Genomic DNA, 7,273 nt, shown 5'->3' on the forward strand with positions numbered 1-7,273 from the left:
TGAGCTACACTTATTATTTTCCTTGACTCCTTGTACAGAGGCTGCATGATTACCAAGTGATCATGTGTAAACAAGAGGCTGTTTTGTGCAGATAAATGGATCCCCACTGTTGCACACACCCCTGGGAGTCTGCACTAAAAACAAGCTGAGATGCAAAACAGAACCTAACGTTTATTTTAACAGTAGGCACTTATCATTGGTGACATTACCTGATATGGCTGATAATCTAAAGCATTAAGATTTTGGAGTAAAGTTTGGTTTATAAAGCCATACAAGGAGATGAACCATGGGTACTAATAGAAATTTTGACCAATCCTTTGAATAGAATAATCTTATCTTCATTCATCATCCAGCTAGCTCTCTCCTCTCCCTGAATTGAGACAAGGTAAATGCACAACTCCCATTAATGCTAATAGCAGCTTTAGAAGCAAATCCCTTGTTCGTCCGTAAGAGAGGATAGTTGCCCTCTCTTGTTTCAATATGCTATAAACCTGGGTCAGTCAAAGCTAATTGGTGAGAACTTGGAAGTACATGCAATTTGAAATTAATGTTTTAAAACAGTGGCCAATATGACTGTTGATGATAGCAAGTCACCGAATAGAAGGAAATGACTCTCTCCTTGAAGTGCTGACTCTGGTGCTGTGTGCTGTGTTTAGTCGCTCAATCATGTCTGACTTTTTGTGATCCCGTGGACTGTAGCCCACCAGGCTCCTCTGTCCAGGGGATTTTCCAGGCAAGAATACTGGAGTGGATCGCCATGCCCTCCTCCAGGAGATCTTCCCAACACAGGGACTGAACTCATGTCTCTTAAGTCTGCCTGCATTGGCAGGCAGGTTCTTTACACTCGTGCCACCTGGGAAGCCCTTGAGGTGCTAACTCTGGAAGAGGCTGATGCAAAGCCTTTACTGTCCCTGAACCAGGTTATCAGCTTGCTGTTTTCTTCTTCTGACAGCAGCCTGTCGGGGTGTATTGGGTTGGCCAAAATGTTCATTGAGGTCTTCGACTGACCCAATACCTGAGTAATCAGGAAGGAAACCTATGGGTAAGGCATACTAACACAGCAACTAGCACTTTTATATAGTGGAATGTACCTCTGATACATGAAAAGTAGACTGAGCCTTTTCTCTACTTTGTGAGGGTGGGAGAGTAGCTTAATAATCTCTGCATCCCAGTTACTTCATCTATAATATTAACTCTTCTAATATTTCACTTGCAGTGTTTTTCCTGAAGGCTAAATGAGATAATGTAATTACAGCAATAAGGGGTAAAAATAAGATGCTTGTAGAGGCCTCCACTCAATGTTACTGAGAGATGATTCATAGGAAGACAGTGAAACTTCAGTTCAGTTCAGTCACTCAGTCATGTCTGACTCTTTATGACCCCATGGACTGCAGCACACCAGGCTTCCCTGTCCATCACCAGTTCCGGAGTTTACTCAAACTCATGTCCATTGAGCCAGTGATGCCATCCAACCATCTTGTCCTCTGTCGTCCCCTTCTCCTCCTGCCTTCAATATTTCCCAGTGTCAGGGTCTTTTCCAATGAGTCAGTTCTTCGCATCAGGGGCCAAACTACTGGAGTTTCAGCTTCAGCATCAGTCCTTCCAATGAATATTCAGGACTGATTTCTTTTTGGATGGACTGGTTGGATCTCCTTGCAGTACAAGGTATTCTCGAGTCTTCTCCAACACCACAGTTCAAAACATCAATTCTTCAGCACTCAGCTTTCTTTATAGTCCAACTCTCACATTCATACATGACTACTGGAAAAACCATAGCTTTGACTAGGTGGACCTTTGTTGGTAAAGTACTGTCTCTGCTTTTAATATGCTGTCTAGGTTGGTCATAACTTTTCTTCCAAGGAGCAAGTGTATTAATTTCATGGCTGTAGTCACCATCTGCAGTGATTTTTGAGCCCACCAAAATAAAGTCTGTCACTGTGTCCCCTGTTTCCCCGTCTATTTGCCATGAAGTGATGGGACCAGACACCGCTAGGTGAAACTTCAGGACCCAACTTGTCTGAGGAAAAAGAAGAAAAAAAATATATACAGAACAAAGGAGTGAGGGATTTGACATTCCCATGGAAGAATCCAGAGGACTGAGGGAGGTGAGAGAAAAGTTGAATCCAGTGGTATAGAGGGATGATAAAAGACGAGGCTTGTACTTCACAGAGCCTTTGGGGAAGGGAAATGGCTAAACAGCATATGATACCCAGTGGTATATCTGATATATGGCCATTCTCTGTCCCTGTGACATCTTCAATAAATCTATAGTGTTCACTAAGATATTTGCATAACTGAATTGTCTGGAGAACATAAGTCTTGATGCTGGGTATGGAGCCCATGGTTGAGTCAAGAGGATGCAAGATTCTCATGTTTACCAGATGTTAAAGTTGAAAATTTCAACTGAGACACCCAGAGAGATAAGAGGTAGGAAATCCTTAGTGACATGCCAGACCAAAATGCAAAAATTCAAAGAAAATGGTAATAAGTAGTTAGTTAGAGTTACTTGCTCAGTAGTGTGTGACTCTTTGTGACCCCATGGACTGTAACCTGCCAGGCTTCTGTGTCCATGGGATTCTCCAGGCAAGAGGACTGGAATGGGTCGCCATTTCCTTCTTCAGGGGATCTTCCCAACCCAGAGATCGAACCTGGGTCTTCTGCATTGCAGGCAGATTCTCTACTGTCTGAGTTACCCGATAATAAGTAGGGACACTTTAAACTTATGATAAGAAAGTGAAAGGATAAAGTGGAACAAAGAAACAGGAGAAGGACATTGAACAGATCCTTTTTGTGGAGAGAAACTTTTGGGAGGAAGTTGTCCTTTGAGCCCTGCCCTGTCCCATTACTCCTAAGGGGAAAGCGGGTGGTGGCTGTCACTTCACTTCAAGGCCTGGTGAGGAAGACCCTCAGTGGGACCAGTCAGAGAGCCTGATGCGTTCTCTCCTGTTTGTGTACACCTTGCATGGATACCTGAGAAAGCAGCTTGGTCCGTAGCAGGGTAGAGAGAGAGGGCTCGCGGAGAGCTGCGTTTGGGAAGTTATAACACACCTCATTGGCTGGTACTGGGGCAAGAAATGTGTGAGTGTTTTTCATGGGTCAAATCTGGAGAGAGAGAGTTGGCCTGGAACTGTTTTAACCGTTTCCCAAGGGGACCCCCAGGGGAGGTGAGCAGTTACCATCCAAAAATCTGTGAGTTGAGTGGGCTAACCACCAGAGAAACGGGACTCAGAGAACAGCCACTAGTCAAGAGCAGGTGTCACCCTGCTCAAAGGAGCTTCGGTAGGACAGGTTCAGGGTGGGAGGCTCCAAAGGACCCTCAAACATGCCCAGGAAGCAGAGTCAGCTTTCCACGTCTGCCAGACCTACCTAGGGTGCATGCAGCCAACTCGGCACAGCAACGGTAGCCAAGTAAGAACTTTCTCATCTTACTTCCCTTAACTGTTTCCTGCTCACATCCTTCCTCCAGCTAGCAGGGTGTAGGCCAACAGCTTGCAAGTGAGAAGGAGATGACTGGAGAGAGAATGCAGGGGTTGACAATACTCCCTTTCCAAAAGGCAGACAGTCCACTGGTGTGCCAGACTTGAATAAGGAACACTGGAGGGCTCTTATCTTGAATTGGGATTAATATCTTGGTTTGAATACTTTTTTGAAAAGTTTATTTTATTGGAGTATGTTTGATTTTTAATATTGTGTTAATTTCTGCTGTAACAACAAAGTGATTCACTTATATATATATATACATTCTTTTCCATTGTGGTTTATCACAGGATATTGAGTATAGTTCCCTCTACTATACAGTAGGACTTTGCTCTTTATCCATCCTATGTATACAGTTTGCATCTGCTAATCACAAATTCCCATTCCATCCCTGCCATACTTCCCTTCCTATTGGCAATCACAAGTCTGTTTTCTACGTTTGTGAGTCTGTTTCTATTTCATAAAAAAGTTCATTGTGTTATATTTTAGATTCCACATGTGAGTAACATCACAGGTATTTCTCTTTCTGACTTACTTCACTTAGTATAATAATCACTAAGTTCATCCATGTTGCTAAAAATGGCATTATTTCATTCTTTTTATGTCTGAGTAGTATTCCATTGTGTGTATATATATTATATATACATATATATTATATATATACACATATATATACCACATCTCCTTTATCCATTCATCTGTTGATAAACATGTCTCTTGCTTCCAGGCCTTGGCTATTGTGAATAGTGCTGCCATGAATACAGGGGTGCATGTATCTTTTTGATTATAGATTTGTTCATATATGTGCCCAGGAGTTGGAGAAGGAAATGGCAACCCACTCCACTATTCTTACCTGGAAAATCTCGTGGACAGAGGAGCCTGGTGGACTGCAATCCATGGGGTTGCAAGAGTCGGACATGCCTTAGTGACTAAACCACCACCACCATGTCCAGGAATGGGGTTGCTGGATCATATGTCAATTCTAGTTTTGTGAGGAATCTCCATATTGTCTTCCATAGTGGCTGCAGCAATTTATGTTCCCACCAACACTGTAGGAGGATTCCCTTTTCTTCACACTCTCCCCAGCATTTGTTATATGTAGATATTTTAATGATGGTCATTCTGACCAGTGTGAGGTGGGACCTCATTGTAGTTTTGATTTGCATTTCTCTGAAAGAGTCAGACATGACTTAGTGACTAAATAACAACAAATAATTCATGATGTTGAACATCTTTTTATGAACCTGTGAGACATCTATATGTCTTTGGTGAAATGTATATTTAGGTTTTCTACCCATTTTTTTATTGAGGTTTTTGTTGTTGTTGTTGAAATGTAATGAGCTGTTTGCATATTTTGAAAATTAATCCCTTATTGATAGCATTGTTTGCAATTATTTTCTCCTAGATCATAGATTGTCTTTTCATTTTGTTTATGGTTTCTTTTGCTGTACAAAAGCTTATAAGTTTGATTAGGCCCCATTTGTTTATTTTTGCTTTTGTTTCTATTGCCTTAGGAGACTGACCTATGAAAACATTGGTACAATTTATGTCAGAAAGTGTTTTGCCTATATTCTCTTCTAGTTTTATGGTGTCATGTCTTATATTTGTCTTTATTGGCTTGGATACTTTTAATATTTATACTGAGATGATTTTTTTTCCTATATATATAGTAAAATGATGACCACAGTAAGACTAGGTAACTTCCATATCCATCACCTTACATTGTTATTGTTCTTTTTTTCCTGTGATGAGAACTTTTAAGATCTACTTTCTTAGCAACTTTCAAGTATATAATACCATATGATTAACTATAGTCCCCATGCTGTACATTGCTTATTTGATCACCTTCACCAATTTTGTCTACCCGCTACCCCCACCCCCAGTCTCTGGTAGCCACTGAAACTGTGTTTTTGACTTAAACTGACTATAGTAATGTGTGTGATCTTAGCATAAGCATAAAAGTCGTAGGGCCTGCAATGGACGTCTGAAGCCTCATTTTTGGAGCAGCAGCAACACCTAGAAACACGTTAGGAATATAAACACTCAGTCTCTACTCCAGACCTCCCAAATCAGGTAGGAGTAGGGCCTAGCCAGCCCTCTCGATGACTCTGACGTGCACTAAACTTTGAGAACCACTGAGCTAGAGAAGTGAGACAGCTCCAGCTTTACAGGGGCTTCTTACAACCTGCTAATAAAACAATATAGGAAAAGGGTGGAGAAATACAGTCTACACTTCACAACATAACCATTGGGGATAATATGAGGAAATGAATCAAAGATTTTTCATGATAAATGTTGGCTGACATACCTGTTTTCCTGCCAGGATGTCTGCCTGAACTTTTGGGCAGCAGAGATCCTGGTTGGGTTGAATCTGCTGGGCAGGCTGCAAAGTTATGCTGCAAAGTTAAGTTGGCCACAGAGTCGAGGAGAAGCCCCCCCACATCTGCTAAATCCAGCCCATGCATGCTGAGTCACTCAGTTGTGTCCGACTCTTTTGCGACCCTATGGACTGTAGCCCATCAGGCTTTTCTGTCCATGGGACTTCCAGGCAAGAATACTGGAGTGGGTTGCCATTTCCTCCTTCAAGGGATCTGCCCAACTCAGGGATCAACCCCCCCCGTGTCTCTTGTGGCTCCTGCAATGACTAGCCACCTGGGAAGCCACCAATCCCCCTGAGGGTTCCTTTAACTGATGTGTAACGTTTAGGCATGAGGAGGATAACCACAGGCAATATCCTAGTTTGTCAAAGACTTTCCGCTATGTTAATATCTCCATATTGTACATGGAGCAAAACTTAAGTAAAAAACAAATTTAAGAATAGAATCTAAACACTTCCCTGGATTAAGGAAAGTAAGGACTAGCTATTATAGCTGTCAGTAAGTATGTAAAAAAAAAATACAAATAAGCGATGAACAGATTTTCAAGCCCAAACATTGTGCCAACCCTGTGTCATTTGTTAAATAAAAATACATGTTGCCTCACAGAGGTATTACCAGGTGACATGAATTATAATAGCTGTAGAAATGTGAAAACGAAAGAATTCCAAGCCCTTAAAAATGAGGTCTAGTATAATATTAAACAAATTTAGAATCAAATGTAAATTAGGAAGTACAGCCACTTAGAACAATGAAACTTTTATTCAAAAGCACTAGTATTTTTAAGAATACTTTAAATATAAAAAACATGTGACAAATATTCATAGTAGTAAAAAGTTTTGCATGGTGATGGTGATATGTTTTCTTATAGTTGATTATAGTATAGTAACAACCAGGCTATGTAACCTCCTAGTTGTTATTTACTATATTATACATTACTATACTATTCTGTAGCCTGCCAGGCTTCTCTGTACATGGAATTTTCGAGGCAAAAATACTGGAGTGGGTAGCCATTCCCTTCTCCAGGGGATCTTCCCAACCCAGGGATTGAACCTGGGTCTCCTGCATGGCAGGCAGATTCTTTACCATTTGAGACACCAGGGAAGCCATAGTGTAGTAACAACCAGGCCGTGTAACCTCCTGGATGTTACTATACTATAATATACTCTAGGAGAACATAAGCCCTGGTTATTAACTTGTTTCAATTTTTCTTTAAAAAACTGAGTTTTAAAAGGTTTACTTTTATCTTAAAATGGAATTTTTCCAGAGGAACACTTTTTTTGCATGGTTCCACTGAATCCAAAAATGATGTTGTGTGTGTGCGTTTGTATGTGTGTGTGTTTATGTTTTTGTGTGTAAGGGAATGGGTTGAGGTAGGGATATCGTTAATTAAAATTCACCTTGTATAAAACTTCCTTGTG

General features: G+C 41.0%; 1 non-coding gene across 1 annotated transcript; it reads right to left on the bottom strand.

Annotated features, from left to right (window-relative positions):
* Window positions 1-6,884: 6,884 nt before the first annotated feature.
* Window positions 6,885-6,956, bottom strand: TRNAG-GCC. Its single transcript has one exon. It is a non-coding gene; the product is annotated as a tRNA-Gly (tRNA).
* Window positions 6,957-7,273: the final 317 nt, after the last annotated feature.

Source organism: Cervus canadensis, chromosome 27 (genome assembly GCF_019320065.1).
Source record: "Cervus canadensis isolate Bull #8, Minnesota chromosome 27, ASM1932006v1, whole genome shotgun sequence".
NCBI lineage: Eukaryota > Metazoa > Chordata > Mammalia > Artiodactyla > Cervidae > Cervus > Cervus canadensis.